This window comes from Leucoraja erinacea, chromosome 5 (genome assembly GCF_028641065.1).
Source record: "Leucoraja erinacea ecotype New England chromosome 5, Leri_hhj_1, whole genome shotgun sequence".
Classification (NCBI taxonomy): Eukaryota; Metazoa; Chordata; class Chondrichthyes; order Rajiformes; family Rajidae; genus Leucoraja; species Leucoraja erinaceus.
The window spans coordinates 45,230,737-45,248,377 of record NC_073381.1 but is presented as its reverse complement, the minus strand read 5'-3'; the positions used below and the strand labels follow the sequence as shown (position 1 = coordinate 45,248,377).

The 17,641-nt window shown below is 44.4% G+C and overlaps 1 protein-coding gene across 1 annotated transcript in view; it reads right to left on the bottom strand.

The window, feature by feature from the left end:
* Positions 1-17,641, bottom strand: part of LOC129697178 (exostosin-1-like) — a 321,873-nt gene that overhangs the window by 78,684 nt on the left and 225,548 nt on the right.

The window sequence follows — 17,641 nt, the reverse complement described above, 5'->3', positions numbered from 1 at the left end:
TCAAGTGCAGTTTCATACCATTTCAAGCAGGGTGCACGGCCTCCAAATTCAAGTGCTGTTTCATGCCATTTCAAGCAGGGTGCAAGGCCACCAAATTCAAGTGCAGTTTCCTACCACTCCAAGCAGGGTGCAGGGCCACCAAACTCAAATGCAGTTTCCTACCACTTCAAGCAGCGTGCAAGGCCACTAAATTCAAGTGCAGTTTCATACCATTTCAAGCAGGGTGCAAGGCCACCAGATTCAAGTGCAGTTTCCGACCACTTCAAGCAGGGTGCAAGTCCACCAAATTCAAGTGCAGTTTCATACCACTTCAAGCAGGGTGCAAGGCCACCAGATTCAAATGCAGTTTCATACCATTTCATGCAGGGTGCAAGGCCACCACATTCAAATGCAGTTACATACCATTTCAAGCAGGGTGCACCACCATAAAACCATCATAAAGCCACACAAAACATCACATAAACACCACACTCACAATTCAGTAGACATTCAGTGTGTTCAGTTGATTCACAGCTCAATCGTGACCTTTCCCTCCCCCATCTTGCAGAGACTGAGTCACACCCACAGTTCTGGGATTTATAATTCCTCCCCCTTCCCACCAGAAGGGGCATGGCCTTCATAGCGTGATTGACAGGAGAGAGATTCTCAACATTTTTTAAACACTAATAACATTTTTATTTTTCATTGATGGAAAGAATCCACTGCACCTGATGAGCAGAGGGGGACTGAGTAAGATGGCCAAAAATCACAGCAGTAAGTGGTATCATATTATCTAAAATCAATGGTATGAGTGCAGGCAGGTGGGACTAAGGGAAAAAAAGTTGTTTGGCACGGACATGTAGGGCCGAGATGGCCTGTTTCCGTGCTGTAATTGTTATATGGTTATATGGTTATAATATACAGTGCAAATAGGCTGTTGTCAAGTTTAGACTTTTGATCATTTGCCATTTCAAACCAACCACCACCAACCATTTGCTGTACTTTATTTCAAACCAACCACCACCAACCATTTGCTGTGCTTTATTTCAAACCAACCACCACCTACAATTTGATGTGCTATAATTCAAATTAACCACATTTTCTTTTTCAAACCACATTAAGGGCATTCAAGGTCAGTAAAACCACACTCACTGTTTAGTAGGCATGTGTTCAGTGTTATTCACAGCTCAGACTGAGAAATGTGACCCTCTCGCTCCCCCATCTTGCAGAGACTGACTGAGGCACTCAACACTTCCGGGTTTTATAGTCCCTCTGGAAGGAGCGTGGCCTTCAGGAGAGAGAATTTCAACATTTTTTAAACACTAATAACTCTGTTATTTTTCATCAATGGGAAAAATCCTCTTGTCCTACACAGTGGAGGGCCAAAAGATGGCCAAAAATCATAGCCGTAAGTGGCAGCGTTTTTTCTAAAATCAATATACAGAACAAGAAGTGGTCAAGATCAGACTTTTAGTAATATATACTAGACTAAGTGGGACCCGTTCTGAAATCAAACAGAAAATACACATCTCTCTGTCGACTGCTCACTTAATTTTCATTTTATAAATTTCAAAACTATAACTTTATTTATAATGTTTTCTCACCTTTATACAATACAGTGCAAGGCCACCAAATTCAAGTGCAGTTTCTTCCCACTTCAAGCAGGGTGCAAGGCCACCAAATTCAAGTGCAGCTTCATAACATTTCAAGCAGGTACAAGGCCACTAAAGACAGCGAGTCATGACCTCTCCCTCCTCCATCTTGCAGAGACTGAGCCACCCACACTTCTGGGTTTTATAGTCCCTCACCCCCTCCCACCAGAAGGGGCGTGGCCTTCATGGTGTGATTGACAGGAGAGAGAATCTCAACATTTTTTAAACACTAACTCTTTTATTTTTCATCGATGGGAAAAATCCTCGGCACCTGATTAGCGTTTTGCATGCCTTTAGCATTTCCAAGCCAAACGCAACACAGCTTTAGCATTTCCAAACCAAAGGCAACACAGCTTTAGCATTTCCAAACCAAAGGCAACACAGCTTTAGCATTTCCAAACTATATTTTCAAACCACTGACAGGTCAGTTATACCACTCACAGTTTAGTATACATGTGTTCAGTGTTATTCACAGCTCAGACTGAGAGACGTGACCCTCTCGCTCCCCCATCTTGCAGAGACTGAATGTGGCATTCAACACTTCTGGGTTTTATAGTCCCTCCGGTGGTCTTTAGAAGAGAGAATCTCAACATTTATTAAACACTAATAACACTGGGAAACATCCTCTTGTCCTGCGCAGCGGAGGGGGACTCTGAGTAAGATGGCCAAAAATCACAGCCGTAAGTGGCAGCGTTTTTTCTAAAATCAATATACAGGACAACAGGAAGTGGTCAAGATCAGACTTTTAGCTATATAGACTAGACCAAATGCAGACCCGTTGGGTCTGCTCCCCCAAGGCAATATTCCAACATTCATCCGTCCCCTCGTTGGCCCTGTCACAAGGGAGGCCTGGTCCCCCAACGCAACCTGTTCCCCAAAGCAATATCACACCACTAGCCCATAGCCCCCACGGGATTCGTGATCCCCCAACTCAAACCATTGCCGAACGTAAAATTCCAGCTCTCCTCTGCCTCCCCAACACTGGACTTGAAAAGATAATCACAATTGCACTTCCCCAATTGCAATACCAATTGTGCCACCGCCTCCTGCCTGCCAGGAGCTATGACGGCAACATTGTTGCAAATATCGGGGGCACTTGATATCCCATTGAGGTGAAAAGTTCAGTGTTCCTGTCTTGCAACATTGTATCAAAGTGTGTTGGATGCTGTGAGGAATGATTTTAACAATAAAAATCTTGTGAAAGATGGCATTTTTTAAAGCTTTCATCGCAAATAACATGAAATTTAGGATCGAATCTTAAGTGAACCTGATCACTGCCTGGACGGGAAAAATGTCAATCGGATAATGTAAACATTTTATCGTTACCGCGTAGTTTTTTCACGAAGATGTAAAGACACACACATATACACAGACACGTACAAGATCAGAGTTTTAAGAACTACTAGACCAAGTGGGACTCATTGTGTCCCATGGGGAGAGAGGGGGGGAGAGGGGGGGAGAGAGGGAGGAGGGGTGGAGGGGGAGAGAGGATTAGAGGAGAGGGGGAGAGAGAGGGAGGGGAGGGAGGGGGAGGGGAGGGGGGAGAGGGGGGGGAGGGGGAGAGGGAGGGGGAGGGGGGGGGGGAGAGGGGGGGGGGGAGGGGGGGGGGGAGAGGGAGAGAGGGGAGAGGGTGGGAGAGGAGAGGAGGGGGGAGGAGAGGAGAGGAGGGGGGGAGGAGGGGAGAGGAAAGAGGAGGGGAGAGGGGGAGGGGGGGAGGAGCGGGGGAGAGGGGGAGGGGAGGAGGAGGGGGGGGGAGGGGGGGGAGAGAGAGGGGGAGAGAGGGGGAGAGAGGAGGAGAGAGGGGGGAGGGAGGTGGGAGAGGGAGGGGGGGAGGGGGGAGGGGGGAGACAGGGAGGGGAGGAGAGGGGGGAGAGGGAGGAGGGGGAGAGGAGGAGGGGAGAGGGGAGGGGGAATAGGAGGGGGGAGGAGAGGAGGGGGTGCAAAGGGGAGAGGGGGGAGGAGGGGGGGGTTGGGGAAGAGGGGGATGGGAGGAGGGGAGGGGGGGGGAGGGAGGGAGAGAGGGGGGAGAGAGGGGGAGAGAGGGGGGGAGAGGAGGGGGGAGAGAGGGTGGAGAATGGGAGAGGGAGGAGGGGGAGGGGAGAGAGGGGAGAGGAGTGGAGAGAGGGGAGAGGGGAGGGAGAGAGGGGGAAGGAGAGGAGGGGGGAGGAGGGGGGGAGAAGGGGGAAGAGAGGGGGATAGGGAGGGGAGTGGGGGGGGGGGAGAGGGGGGGGGAAGAGAGAGAGGGGGGGGAGAGGTAGGGGGGGGAGGGGAGAGAGGGTGAGGGTGGAGGAGAGAGAGAGGGGGAGGGGTGAGGAGGGGAGAGGGGGGGGAGAGATGGGGAAGGGAGAGAGGTGGGGGGGAGGGGGGCGAGGGGGGAGGGAGGGAGAGAGAGAGAGGGGGGAGAGGGAGAGGAGGGGGGGGGGGAGAGAGGGGGGAGAGAGAGAGGGGGGGGGAGGGAGAGGGAGTGAGAGGGGGAGAGAGAGGGGGGAGAGGAGGGGGGAGAGAGAGGGAGAGAGAGGGGGATAGGGGAGAGGGAGGAGGGAGGGGGATAGAGCGGGGAAAGGGGAGAGAAGTGGGTAGGGGGGGGGAGGGGGGAGAGGGAGGAGGAGGGGGAGGGGAGACAGGGTTGGGGGAGAGGGGGGGGGGAGGGGGGGGAGAGGGGAGAGGGGGGGGAGAGAAGGATGAGGGGGGGGGAGAAGAGGCGAGGGGGGAGTGGAGGGGGAAGAGGAGGGGGGGGAGGGGGGGGGAGAGGGTTGGAGGGGGGGGGGAGAGAGGGGGAGAGAGAGGGGGGAGAGAGGGGAGAGATGGGGGGGGGAAGAGGGGGGAGGGAGGGAGGGGGAGGGGGGGAGAGAGGGAGAGGGGGGAAGAGAGAGGGGGGGGGGGAGAGAGAGGGAGGGAGAAAGGGAGGGGGGAGAGGGGGGGAGGGAGGGGCAGGGAGAGGAGGGGAGAGAGAGTGAGAGGGGGGAGAGGGTAGGGGGAGAGAGAGAGAGACACGCACACACACACACGTAGAGACACACACACACACACACACACACACACACACACACACACACACACACACACACACACACACACACACACACACACACACACACACACACACACACACACACACACACATACACACACACAATCAGAGTTTTATTGTTATATAAGGATAAGGATATGATGATGATGATAGATGAGGAAATGAATCTGCTTTGATTTTAACATTGCATTTGGCCAGGCATTAACTGAGAAACTTACTATTGATAAATATCCAACCATTACTGTGCCAGTGCAACCCAAGATTGTGGCCACTGAACCAGATGGTCCCATCCCCTGCCCAATCCAGAAGCAAGAGCCACTGCACTTCATGGTCTTGTGAAGAAAGGGGAACCAAAGAAGTGCCAGAATATTTGGACAGAATTATAGACATGAGCTACTCACTGTTGACCTCACAAATAATAATACAAGTCATGTGAAAATTGATTTAGGCTGAACCCAATGCAGGATTTAGCAAAGATTAGACAGTGCCCTGACCCAATGTGACCTCCATCACCTCATTCACTAAAACATAACCACCACATTTTCTCCTATCTATCTAGAGCTTCAATCTAGTTTACTTGATAATTATTTTAAATGTGGACCAATACACAGTTTGCTTCTTTCATATAATTGTTTATTACACTATAGAAACAGAGAAATTAGGTGCAGGAGTAGGCCATTCGGCTCTTCGAGCCTGCACCGCCATTCAATATTATCTGAATGAACTGGCCTCAACTACCCTCTGTGGCAGAGAGTTCCAGAGATTCACCACTCTCTGTGTGAAAAAAGTTTTTCTCATCTCGGTTATATCCTTAAAAGGATTCCCTCCTTATCCTTAAGCTGTGACCCCTTGTCCTGGACTTCCCTAACATCGGGAACAATCTTCCTGCATCTATGTTTTCTTTCGTTATTGTACTGGTGATTCTTAATAGATATATTGCTTAAAATTCATATTAGACATTAACTGGAATAGGTTAAAAAGTTCTGAGTAAGAAAATAATTGTTGCTGTTTTGTCCAAACTGTGGAGTTTAATTTCTTCCAAGGACCCCAGTTTGATGACTGCTTTAGTTTATAGTTAAAGGGGAAAATTCTGAAATAGTTTGCAAAACCAAATAGGTCTGATGCAGGTCTCGAGTGAAAAGAAAATGAGCCTGGATTCCAGGTGAATTCATTTCCTAATCCAGGATGGCTATCCATTTCCCAAAGGGGAATACAATTCACAACCTTTAGGATCTGATGGGAAGTGCTTGGTTTAGTTTACAGATAGTGTGGTTCCATGGAGAGTTTTCCTGGCCCACTTATACACCAACAGAGCTGTTGTCATCTTGTGTGAGCTGCTGGGCTTTCTGAGACATGGGAAACTGGCTGCACATATCAAATACAGGAAGCAGGGTATATCAGAGTTATCTAGCCTTGCTAACTTTTTTAAATTATCGATCTGCTGCCTTGCGATGTTAGCTGCCAGTCTCTTGTCACACCTCTGTAAAACGTAACAGTTAACTGGTTTGGTTTGTTCAACTGCATTTTACATTTTCATTCCCAGTGAGTTCCAACTCAATTGCTTTCATGTGCTAAAATTCATTCACAGGCCACAGTCTGTTCGTATTGGTGGAAATGTGTCTGCCTCGATAACAATCAGCACGGGAGCACCTCAAGGCTGAGTGCTCAGCCCCCTGCTGTACTCATTCTATACTCATGACTGCGTAGCCGGTCACAGTGCAAACTCCATCATCAAGTTCGCTGACGACACCACTGTTGTGGGATGTATCACTGATGGGGATGAGTCAGAGTATAGAAGAGAGATCGAGCAACTGGCCATATGGTGCCAGCACAATAACCTGGCCCTCAACACCAGCAAAACCAAGGAACTGATTGTAGACTTTGGAAAGAGTAGGATGGGGACCCACAGCCCCATTTATATCAACGGGTTGATGGTTGAAAGGGCTTCAAATTCCTGGGCGTGCACATCTCTGAAGATCTTTCCTGGTCCGAGGACACTAATGCAATTACCAAGAAAGCTCATCAGCGCCTCTACTTCCTGAGAAGATTACGGAGAGTCGGTTTGTCAAGGAGGAATCTCTCTAACTTCTACAGGTGCACAGTAGAGAGTTGCATCGTGGCTTGGTTCAGCAACTTGAGCGCCCTGGAGAGGAAAAGACTACAAAAAGTAGTAAACACTACCTAGTCCATAATCGGCTCTGACCTTCCTTCCATCGAGTGGATTTATCGCAGTCGCTGCCTCAAAAAGGCTGGCAGTATCATCAAAGACCCACACCATGCTGGCCACAAACTCATCTCCCTGCTACCTTCAGGTAGAAGGTACAGGAGCCTGAAGACTGAAACAACCAGGCTCAGGAATAGCTACTTCCCCACAGCCATCAGGCCATTAAACCTGGCTCGGACAAAACTCTGATTATTAATAACCCAATATCTGTTATTTGCACTTTATCAGTTTATTTATTCATGTGTGTATATATTTATATAATAATATATGGACACACTGATCTGTTTTGTAGTAAATGCCTACTATGTTCTGTGTGCTGAAGCAAAGCAAGATTTTCATTGTCCTATCAGGGACACATGACAATAAACTCACTTGAACTTGAACATGAAATCATCTCTACAATCTTGATAGTGGTACGGAATAACATACTTGGAAATCTAATGCTCAAATTAAATGGCATTCATTTAGTTAATGTGAAACTTAAATGTGCAAGTCTTAATATTCATCACAAAACCTTGAGTAACTCTTCTGTCAATCACAAAATGGATGGTTTGACAAATGTATTTCCAAACATATTAGCGGAACAATTGTCTTTAGAAGGTGGACAGGTTTGTGCTGAAGGCAATTATAGCTGAAAACATCAATGACAATAATAGTAAGAGGATTGCTATGCCGAACAACAAAATTAGATTGTAAGTCGTGGTACCCTGTATTATAAAATGCAATCAATATGTTTCATCCTTTCAGTCAGAAAGGCATCAGAGTTAATGAGTGAATAAGCTATAAATGGTAACAGGAGTGATGATGATTTCCTGATTCCTGCCTTGAAGCATGCTGTGCTCTCCAACCATGCCCACGTTGTTCTGATGTATGTGTTCATTGGATGTGACAGGTTTTGCTGTGGAATGAATCTAAAATAACTATTCTAAGAACATAAAGATCGTGATTATAAAATATCTTGAGTCAACACCAACATTCCATCCGTGACCTATGTAAGCATAATTCTTTCGCCAATAGCTCAGTTTTTCTTCCTGTTTATTGCAATGTCTAATATTAAGAAATGGGCAGGACAGTGGTGAAGCTAGTCTGGCCGTTGTCTCATAGCACCCGAGATCCTTGGACACTTGTCTGGGTTCAGTTGGTACTGTGATCCCCTGGGTTTCCTCCAGGTGCTTTGGCTCCCTCCAATATCTCAAAGATAGACAGTTTGGTCGATTAATTAGCCACTCCATATTGCTTCCAATGGTGGAATCTGTGGGGAGTTGATGACAATATGGGGAGAACAAAATCTACAAGTATATTAAGAATAACAGGATGGCTAGGGAAAGAAAAGGTCCCCTTAAAGATCAACATGGGCATCTTTGTGTAAAGCCACAAGAGGTGGGAGAGATGTTAAATTAATACTTCTCATCCATTTTAACTGAGGAGGAGAGCATGGAAGCTAAGGAATTGAAGCAAAGTAGTAGTGATGTCTTAGATTAGATATAAATTACCAAAGCTGTACTGGTGGTTTTAAAGCACTATAAGGTGGTTAAATCCCCAAGACCTGACCGAGTGCAACATCAAACCTTGCGGAAAACTAAGAAGGAAATGATGGACGACCTTGCGGAGGTATTTGCATCATCTATAGCCGCAGTTAAAAATCCGGAAGACTTGTGAGTGGCTAATGTTGTAATGTTAAGGGCAGCAGAGACAAGCCAGGAAACTACATGCTAGTGAAGATAGGCACAAAATGCTGGAGTAACTCAGCAGGACAGGCAACATCTCTGGAAAGAAGGAATGGGTGACGTTTCGGGTTGAGACCCTTCTTCAGACTGACTTCAGACTTCTGTCCCCAATTCCGTCTATCCAGAGATGCTGCCTGTCCCGCTGAGTTACTCCAGCATTTTGCATCTATCTTTGGTGTAAACAATCATCTGCAGTTCCTTCCTCCAGGCTAGTGAGCCTGACATCAGTGGTGTGAAAGCTGTTGGAAGGGATTCTTAGGGATGGATCTACCAGCATTTGGATGGGCATGGACTGATTAGGGACAGAGAGCATGGCATTGTGTGTGGGAAATCATGTCTCATGTATCTAATAAAGTTTTCTATTGTCCCCATAGAATTGATAAAGGCAGGGCAGGGGACATTGTATAAATGGACTTTAGCAATGCCTTTGACAATGTCCCACATGGTAGACTGATCTGTAAGGTTTGAGTGCATGGAATCCATGGTGAGCTGGTCAAATTGATTCATAAGGAAGGTCAAATGGTAGTAGTGTATGTTTGTTTTTCTGATTTTCTGTTTGTCATATGCATTAACTATTTGAATGACTCTATAGTTAACAATGTCAGTAAATTTGATGACCACACCAAAATTGGTGGGAAAGTGGACAGTGATGAAGGATATCTAAGTTTACAACAAGATCCAGATCATTTTGGAAGGTGGGCCAAGGAATGGCAAAAGGAATTTACCTCTGACAAGTGTGAGGTGTTGCACTTTGATAAGTCAAAACCAGAGAAGGACTTGCACAGTAAACGGCAAAGACCTGGAATGTTACAGAACAGAGAGATCAGGGAGTACAGGTGCATGGTTACCCGAAAGAGCAAAGTAGGTGGACAGTCTGGTGCACTTGCCTTCATTTAGAGAGTACAACAGTTGGCACATCATGATCAGCTATACAACTGCTGGTGAGACCATAATTGAAGTACTGTGTGCAGTTCTGGTCACCTAGCTATAGAATTGATGTCATTGTTGGAAAGTGTGCAGAAGAGATTCATCAGGATGAAACCTGGGCTTGTGTTAAAGGGAGAAGTTAAATAGGCTGGTACTTTCATCTTTGAAGCATAGGAGGCTGACAGCTGACTTTGCCCTGGTGTACAAGAACATGGGGGATATGGACAAATTGAACATAATCTTTTTCCTCCATGGTAGAAGATTCTAAAACTAGAGGGCATAGACTTAAGATGAGAGGGAAGAGACTTAAATATGACCTCAGAAGTAGATTTTACACTCAGAGAGTAAGCCATATCTGGAATCAACTGCCAGAGGAAGCGATAGGGTATAGTTGAACTTCTAAATGACATTTGGACAGATATTTGAACAGGAAGGGTTTAGAAGGCCGTTGGTCAAATGCAGGTAAATGGGACTAGCCCAATACACCAACTTAGTTGGCAAGGACAAGATGGGCCAAAGAGCCTGTATCCCAATTGTACAGCTCTATGCCTTGATGACTATAAATATGGTTACTTGTCATGTTTCAGTTGCTGGAATGATCGTGCAAAAAACAACCTGCTGAAGGAAGTTAGCAAGTCAACCCACCACGTCAATAATTCCTTTGTCCCCCAGCAGATTAGTATGGGTGTCAGGGATTATGGGGAGTAGGCAGTAGAATGGAGTTACGAGGGAGAAATAGAACAGCCATGATTGAATGGCGGAGAATACTTGATGGGCCGAATAGTCTTATTCTGCTCCTAACACTTATGAACTTGCTTAGTTCCTCAAGCAGTCTATTTTTTTCCTCTATACCCAAGCATCTGTCATCTCGTGTCTCTAGAATGATCTTGCTTTTCACCACTGTAAATATACTACATAGATGATTTACTGTGTAGTATATTTACTTAGTGACCACAAATCTATTCATTGATCTTAACTCTAAAAGGTATTCGGCTTAAGGTTCAGTCATCTGTGATAGGAAATTTCAACGTTTTACCACATATACAGTAAATACATTTCTCCTAATTAATCCCTTTCCTTGAGTTTTATTTCTTCAATCTGAGGGGCAAAAAAAATCTAGCATCTATTTTAATACATCAGAATCATGTTTGCATCAAAAATTATCGTTCAATCATTTGAATGTTATTGAATGAAGGCCATTCTTACTCAGCCTCTGCTCACATACAACCACCTCATTGTAGGTACACTACTCTCCATAATGTTTGGGACAAAGGCCCATCATTTATTTATTTGCTCAGATAGATACATAGCCTTTTCTACCACATGAAACATGTATATAGGTGCAATGGCCTAAAAATTGAAATGCATTGCTGCTATTATTTTGGTATTGTGGGTTCTGATTCAATTGTAAATTAGACTGCGAATTAGATTGGATTATTTTAGTATGGATCAAGCTTTTTATCAAATTGAATTTCACTGTAATGCACATTTGAGTAGGAGGTTAATGATGTCAACCCTAAAGAAATATTTTGAAACCTGCCCTGCTAAACTGATCAGTGTAAATATACCTACGCACAATGTGAATCTCATACAAGAAACCTTTTCTGAATAGCAGCAAGATTCGCAGTCAAACCTCCTCCATCTCCCCTGTGCAATTTAAAGGAATACTCAATTATTTACAGGTTGTTGGGAACAGAGATGAACGTGATCCTCTGAATTCGGCTGAAAAACTGCACTGAACATGTTCTAAGAATTAAGATGAGGATGCAATGTTGTCATCCAGAACATTGGAGTTTTAGCCCATGCTTGTTTGGAAGTAGAACAATAGATACCAGGTTTCTTAATCAAAGGAAGCTTTTAGTCAAAGAGAAGGTAATTCAAACCTTTCTCCTTGAGTCAGGGCAGCAGCAAGTCTGAGCACTAAGGTTTACCATGATAAGAGGCTTCTCCATGATTCAGGAAGCAATAGAGTTTTAGGGTTCTGCAGAGGAACTGCAATTAGTTGCACAGCTGATGGAGCTATCACTCCAGATCAGGATAGCAGGTGCAAGAACATGATTGTCATCACCATGTACATGGGAAACTTGCATGACTCATCCAATCTGATGTTGGCCATTGTCCCACTACATTTCAGCTACTATGACAAAGCACCTCTTGAGGAGCGACATGGGCACTTTCTTGTACCTCTGGTTCATGGCACAAATATGCCTTGTGCACATGCAAAGAGAGGCGAGAACTTAACAGGAATAATGTAGTGAATGCAAAGAAGGTCTGAAAGCAATTCTTCCGATCAGGGGTCGGCAACCAACAGCCCTCGGGCCGAATGCGGCCCATAACCCGAAATCATCCGGCTTGCAAGCGGATTTTTTTTCCCCGCATCTAAAAGTGTAGTTGCAGTGGCTGCGGTGCTGCTGCTAGCGCGCCCCGGAAACATTCCGGCCAGCAGGCGTATTTGTTTCCCCGCACCTGTCTTGGATTGGTGGGCGCTGAGTTCCTCCAGCACTCTGGGTGTTTTATTTAACTCTGAACTTGAAGATAGACACAAAATACTGGAGTAACTCATCAGAACCGGCAGCATCTCTGGAGAGAAGGAATGGGTGACGTTTCATGTGTAGACCCTTCTTCAGCATTATGCGTTGCTTGTGCATAAAATTCAATCACACCTGCATACGTCCACGTGTGTGCGAGTAAGTGTGAATCGGCGTGAGTTAGTGCCAGCATGCACGCCCGAGAGACGGGAAGTGTCCGTGCTGCTCTGCCTCTTGTCTTTATTCCCAGTAAGCAGAATTCTTCCAACTTCTGTGGACCCCCAGCTGAACCCAGCTCCAAAATAAATTCCAAATGTGAAACCTGAAACAATGCAACTTGATACAAATCCACATAAAAACTTGAGGGAATCCGCAAGCAATGAACAACTCATTTATCTTCAACGAAAGACACTTTAAAAAATAATAAATATTCGCCCCATTCTTTCTGACCTGTTGATGTATAAACCTCCACATTATTTTGTAAACTGGTCGTTAGTTGTTTGGTCTCGTTATCAGGGGTATTACGAAATGGACTCAAAACGTGATGAAACACTAGCCATTAACTGACGGAACCAATAGACAATAGATAATAGACAATAGGTGCAGGGGTAGGCCATTCGGCCCTTCGAGCCAGCACTGCCATTCAATGTGATCATGGCTGATCATCCCCAATCAGTACCTCGTTCTTGCCTTTCCCCCATATCCCCTGACTCCGCTATTTTTAAGAGCCCTATCTAGCTCTCTCTTGAAAGCATCCAGAGAACCTGCCTCCACCGCCCTCTGAGACAAAGAATTCCACAGACTCACCACTCTCCGTGAGAAAAAGTGTTTCCTCGTCTCCATTCTAAATGGCTTAGTCCTTATTCTTAAACTGTGGCCCCTGGTTCTGGACTCCCCCAACATCGGGAACATGTTTCCTGCCTTTAGCGTGTCCAAGCCCTTAACAATCGTATATGTTTCAATGAGACACCTCTCATCCTTCTATCTTCCGGAGTGTACAAGCCCAGCTGCTCCATTCTCTCAGCATATGACAGTCCCACCATCCCGGGAATTAACCTTGTAAACCTACGCTGCACTACGTCAATAGCAAGAATGTCCTTTCTCAAATTAGGGGACCAAAACTGCACACAATACTTCAGGTGTGGTCTCACTAGGGCTCTGTACAACTGCAGAAGGACCTCTTTGCTCCTATATTCGATTCCTCTAGTTATAAAGGCCAACATGCCATTCGCTTTCTTCACTGCCTGCTGTACCTGCATGCTTACTTTCATAGACTGATGTACAAGGAACCCCAGATCCTATTGTACTTCCCCTTTTCCCAACTTGACGCCATTTAGATAGTAATCTGCCTTCCTGTTTTTGCTACCAAAATGTGCTAACCTCACATTTATCTGCATTAAACTTCATCTGCCATGCATCTGCCCACTCCCCCAACCTGTCCAAGTCACCCTGCATTCTCATAGCATCCTCCTCACAGTTCACACTGCCACCCAGCTTTGTGTCTTCTGCAAATTTGCTAATTTTACTTTGAATCCCTTCATCCAAATCATTGATTTATATTGTAAATAGCTGCGGTCCCAGCACCGAGCTTTGCGGTACCCCACTAGTCACTGCCTGCCATTCTGAAAGGGACCCGTTAATCCCTACTCTTTGTTTCCTGTCTGCCAAACACTTCTCTATCCATGTCAGCACTCTACCCCCAATACCATGTGCCCTAATTTTGCCCACTAATCTCCTATGTGGGACCTTATCAAATGCTTTCTGAAAGTCCAGGTACACTACATCCACTGGCTCTCCCTTGTCCATTTTTGATGGACAGGAAGCCTGCTTTAATAATTAATCATATGAAATGTACTGCCGATATGCATCCAATATTCATATACATGAAATAAACGGATCTCTCGAAAAAACGGTCCCGGACCACTAGATTGTGTATTTGGCCAGTAATTTATCACGAGACTCAAATTGTAAAGTACCCAGATATTCAGCTGCAAGTCCCAAGTTCTCTTGTGTGGGAAGGAACTGCAGATGCTGGTTTACACCAAACATAGACACAATATGCTGGAGTAACTCAGCGGGACAGGCAGCATCTCTGGATAGAAGGAATGGGTGACGTGTTGGGTAGAGACCCTTCTTTAGACTATCACAAGTACTCTCACCGACCAGAGTTCAGTTCAGTCTGAAGAAAGGTCTCAACCCGAAACGTCACCTTCCCTTCTTCTTGTATCTCAGTGGAATATAGATCCCGTGGAGGGATCCCGTTGTATGGAATTATATAACTGGTTTGGACTGAAGGTGGGATGGGAGAGGTGGAGTGTCTGCTGTCCATATGCTTTCAGTAAGAGCAGTCAATTTACTGCCATTGTTTATGTATCTCCCGTAACCTGCTTCAGTTCAGATGCTTACCAAAACATAAATTATACATAAATTGTACAAGACAGTGAAATGAAAAATAATGTGCAATGAAATCAAAACATTAGATAAAACAGCCCAATCGGTGCAACCTGTTCCACCTTAATCCTTCTGCCCGCGATGATTTTGAACTAAATCTCCTCTCAGCTTTCGCTTCTCCTAAAATACATTCTCCAGCATTGCAACCAAAGTTCCATGTCGCAGGGCTATTCTAAGAAATAGACACAAAATGCTGGAGTAACTCAGGTGGCATCCCCGACGAGAAGGAAATATTTGACATCTTTACAAAATTAATTAAAATAAAACTGGTACCAAAACCAGAATGCATCATTTTTGGAATATCGGAAGGTAACCCTGAACTAAACGTGTTTCCGAATAATTTACTCAATTACGGGCTAATAATGGGAAAAAAGCTCATACTTAAATTCTGGAAAAATGCGCCTACACCAACAATAAAAATGTGGATATCAAATATGTTTGAAACACTACATCTGGAAGAGATGAGATTCCTCTTAGCAGGCAAAGCAGACCACTTCCAAAAGACGTGGTCTACGTTTTTGGAACTATTACAAGCATAAGGTGCAATAGTAATTTAAATAAATAAATAAATAAATAAATGAAACCAGGATCTGGCAACGGGGGGTAAAAACCCCCCCAACAAAAACAGACTTGGTTGGTAGTCCCCTTTCTGCGGAGTTTAATGTTATAATAGAGCGATTGTTTCTCCTTTCTTTTTCCTTCTTTTCTAGGGTCTACTTTCTTTCTTTACTTCCTTCTCTAACTTCTTTTCTAAGGGGCTTTCTTTTCTCAACACTCTCCTGCACCTTCACGACTCTTGCCCACTTTCCTTACTTCCTTTACTTCTATCATTTTTTTAAAGCTCAAAAAATGAAGCGGTACAAAAAATGTATTAAGACATATGTGTTATGTATTATTGTAACTTACTGTACTTCTAATAAAAAATAAATAAAAAATAAAAATAAATAAATAAAATCAATGTGTTAGACTGAAAAAGTATTTTTTGGCGGTTTATTTGAGGAAGCTATAATTTGAAAGACTGCGACAAAAAATTGATTTTATATTCTCAAATCAGTTTTATTTTAGAGTGTTGTTCATCATAAAAATACAACGGATATGACTGAATGCAATGAGCAACGTGGAAAAAGAAGAGGAAAAAATAAATTAAATTCTCTAAAAGATTGTGCAAAACATATTTTTTCCATAGTAGAGATGTTCATCAATGTGAAACAACATTCAAAGTTGCAAAAATTTAAGTTTTATAATTGGGTTTCCAAAAACTTCAAAGTAGGCACTTTCTGAAGAATCACCCAAAACCGAAGGGGCTCGATCCGAAACGTCACCCATTCCTTCTCTCCTGAGATGCTGCCTGTCTCACTGAATTACTCCAGCAATTTGCATCTACCTTTGATGTAAACTAGCATCTGCAGTTCCTTCCTACATTGTTCTAGTAAATCTTGTCTGCGTTCTCTGCCGTGCTTTCGCGCTGTACAGTGCAGTGCTCAATATCCCAGCCTTAATGAAACCAATGTTTTAACGAAGTTCAACACAACCTCCATGCTTTTGTACCCAGCATCGTCAGTTACAAACCCGTGCAAATGGTTGGCATTATTGATATTGCATATTTTGCATAGTGCATATACTGCATAGTGGAGTATCTTGCTCCGCTCTATGATCTTTGGCCAGTGCTCCTGGTGGCGACCTCGAAGGGGCAGGATCTATGTGACACGTGATTTGTTGCCTGCCATCCTGGACGGGATCCATGTGTACACGTGATAGATGTGACCCGCAATCCGCTCACAGACATGCGTCCCGGCCCCTATGCAGAACAAGGTTGCCAACCCCTGCTTTAGATGCTTGGACTAATTTGGGAGCACTCTCTTGTACACCTCTAGGAGGATGTCCGGCTTGTTGTCACCTGTTGCATCCTCTGTTTTCTGGTCATTTTTGCAGTGGATAGAAGGAGGAGGAGGAAGTGGAAAACAAGACAGGAAACAATGACCAGACAATGTCACTGGACATGGGAAGTCAAGAAACCTAGTTCTTATAATCAAAACACATGCACTGATGACCTAATTGGGCAAGATTAAGATGGTATTTCAACTTGAACCGACAAGTGGCAAGTAGCAATTGAACCACACAAGAATGACGTAAATACTATTTCCTACCAGAATAACAATCTTCTATTCATGTCTAATTAATCTGAATCCAGAATAACATACCATTCCCCAAATCCTCCAGTGCTCACCATTCTGATGCTCTCCCTGCACCCCAATCAACTTCTTTAACTTCACCAATAATCTGAACCAGACACTTACTAAAGGGGTGTGCAAAACGGACTTGTATGCAACAAAGGGTAAGTCAAGGATGTGAAATAAAGTCTCTCTTTCCATGGATGACTCCAGTTGCAAAGATGAAGGTGGTTTTAAATTGAGCTCCAGTTAGAATCATGTAGTATGATTGATTGCCACACCCGTCAAGAAAACATGAACAAACCGGGGGAGGAGTAGACCACCTCGTCCCTCAAACCTGCCCTATCATTCATTGCAATTTGCCCCATGTCTCAAATCCTCTTCTGTGTGAATCCCCCATAGCCGTCAATTACTCAGTTTTCCAAAATTGTATCTACCTCCTCTTAAAACGTCTTCAATAATCTAGCCTCCACATCCTCTGGGGTAAAGAATTTGAGGAAATCACCACCATCTTGCAAGGAGAATTTCCTACACACTTCTGGTTTAAATAACCATGACCTTATCTTGTAATTATGTCACTTCATTGGAGAGGCTTGATTCAGTGGAAATATCTCATTATCTGCTTTTTGTTTTTTGCCCCATTTACCTCCCTTTACGAGGGAATAAAATCGTTCCTCATTTTTCTAAACTTCAAAGAATACAGAGCCAAATTCTTCCTTCCACCTGTCCAAGTTTATGTTCCTGTTTTGAATCGAATCTCTCAATCCCAATCAACCATGCAAATATTAATCACTTGGGAGTTGGGAACAGGAGAGCAAAACTCACAACTTCCATGTGAAGAGATAGCAGCAATTGGTCTATTAATTTACTAGCTGCAAATAATCTGCTCTAGAAATGTGATTATTTAAAACCACAGAAAGTATAAACTTCAACAAAATTAATTCTATGCCA